The 2,442-nt window shown below is 46.2% G+C and overlaps 1 pseudogene; it reads left to right on the top strand.

The window, feature by feature from the left end:
* The window catches only part of LOC101649777, an 18,829-nt pseudogene extending 17,819 nt beyond the window's left edge, over nt 1-1,010 (top strand).
* Nucleotides 1,011-2,442: the final 1,432 nt, after the last annotated feature.

Here is a 2,442-nt window from a genome sequence, read left to right as displayed (position 1 = left end):
CTGAGATGCTTACACACTCACTGACTCAGCTTTCCTCCTGCAGTCGGCTTCATTGTGTGTGTTTTATGAGATGGAGGAGGACTTTGTGGATTGGTGTTGGTCATATGGGTTAATGGGTTAATGTTGGACTTGTGGGCTTGGGCATCACTGGGTTGGGATGTTTTCTTGATGCACATTTAACCTTTACATAAAACTCTCTATATACATGAGTTTCTGTGGATTTGTTTCTCTAAAGTACCCAGACTGTCACAAATGTTAGTGGAGCAAATGTAAACAAGACACAGAATATAAGAACTTAGAAATGTTATGGAAATTCCATTCTTCCTCTGACAGCCAACCTGTTACAGCTACTCCAGATGTTCGGCTCACTCAGATAATGGAGCAACATCACCAGGCCCCGACGGAGGTGCAACCCAAAGAAGGGGCCTTATCCAGCATCACATTTCTGCCCAATAGGGCAAGGGTAGAGAGCGTGTCCCAACTCAGTTCCGAAAGAAGCCACAGAACCAAATAAAAATTAGTCGTAGCAATTCTGAAGCTTGTCTGTCTCAACTGGAAAAAGGAAAGAGACACAGGAGAAGAAGTGGCATTAAGAGTTCCAAGATGAAGAGTTATTAGAAAAGGGGCATGAAACTTGGAGGCCTCAGACCTGACTTTGAGTCTGTCAGAAACAAAATGAGACGTTAATATAGCAGAAGGAATATGCAAGCCAGGTTAAGGAATGCAACATGAAGACCCTCTCCGTTCTCTCAAAACCACACACAGGCAAGGTGGAGGCTAAGTGGGCCAGGCCACAGCAGAAGGCTTTGGGATCTGCCAAGACCATCCCCAAACCCAGGTTATCACATTTGACTGACTAGGCGCCAAAGGAAACAAAAACTCCAGCTGACACTGGAAAGGAAGAAAATATACCTGCGACACCGTTGTTAGAAATGCGACAGAGCAGACATGAAAGAGAAAGCCAGGCTGCGGCTGCTGTCAAAGTCCTATCCGTTGTCCAGACAGTCTAGTATAGCCCGGGCGCCCTGCTGAATGGACATGGCCAAGAGAAGCGCCGTCAGCCCGTCGCATTACCTGCAAGCTGCAGTCTGGGTTTGCTTAGTGCAGGACTTAAAACCAGGGGCCCTTTTATAGGGTGCCATATGTTTACCTTCAAGGAAGAAAAACATTGTCATTCTTTAGTGTCCAATAAATTAAAACTGGGGCTGAGTTCAAACTAGAGAATAAATCCTGTTGGTTTTATCACGAAAAAAGAAAAGTTTCCCCTCAAATGAAGCTAATGATTGACTTTAATGATTGACAGTGATTATCCAAATCATAATAGTGCAACAGAGAACAATTCTCCTCTTCCCAACCTCTCAACGCCCCCCCACCCCACCCCCCACACTGCCATCAAGTCAATTTTGACTCACGGCGACTCTGGAGGGCAGGGCTGGCCTGCCTCGGTAGGTTTCCAAGACTGGAGTAAAAAGCCTCATCTTCCTCCATGAGAAGGTGCCCTGGTCGCGTAGTGGTTATGATTTGCGCTCCTAATACAAAGTCAGCAGTTCTAAACCCCCAGCCACACGCTCCAAGGGAGAAAGACAGGACATTCTACTCCCGGAAAGAATGGCAGTCTCTGAAACTCACAGGGGAGTTCTACCCTCTCCTATGGGGTCCCCGTGAGTCAGCATCAACTTGGTGGCAGTGGGTTTTGGGCTCTTTTGGTCGCCCTGTAGAATGGCTGGCATTTTCAAGTTGTTGACCTTGCAGTTAACAGCCCAACACCACCAGCTTCTGATGCTTGAACAAACAGTCTGTTCTAAAGGTCAAGACTGGGGGTTGCAAGGGGAGTGTGGAAGCAAAGCAAAGCGTGACCCTCTCTGGGGAGCAAACTCCATTGGGAAACAGAGGAAGGTCCTGACTCCTCTCTTAGATGTCTAACTTGCACACGATCATGGGACTCGGGGCTTCCTTCCCACACTTACTTGTCTGTTTGGTGATGTAGGAAAACCATGACACCCCTTTAGCATACAATCGCGTGTTGTGATTGCATATCCTCTGAGTACATCTCAGACTTCTAAATACCTTTCATCAGAAGAGTTCAAAGCACTTCTCAAATAATAATGTGTCATTTCTTTTTGTGGATTTCCCTCCCAAGAGCTGGAAGCACCATTTTAATATTCCCCAAACTACCACCACCATTTCCATCGAAACCGTTACACCAACCACACACACACACACACACACACACACACAGGAAAAGAGTGGCAAGGCAGTAGAATTCTTCACCTCCTGCCCTATGTTCCCAGACGGGGTAGAGTCCATGTCACACTGGTACTCCATCCTCCAAAGAATCATAATGCAACAGAGAACCATCAACACCATACGTGGTAATGAAGACATGACACTTTTCTGACTGCCATAAATAACGTAAAATTTTATTTCACTTGACTTGTGAAG

This window comes from Echinops telfairi, unplaced genomic scaffold, assembly GCF_000313985.2.
Source record: "Echinops telfairi isolate 266 unplaced genomic scaffold, ASM31398v2 ScPeMD7_18;HRSCAF=68, whole genome shotgun sequence".
Classification (NCBI taxonomy): Eukaryota; Metazoa; Chordata; class Mammalia; order Afrosoricida; family Tenrecidae; genus Echinops; species Echinops telfairi.
Note: the sequence above shows the minus strand (reverse complement) of the source record. Positions and strands in the feature narration are given on the sequence as shown.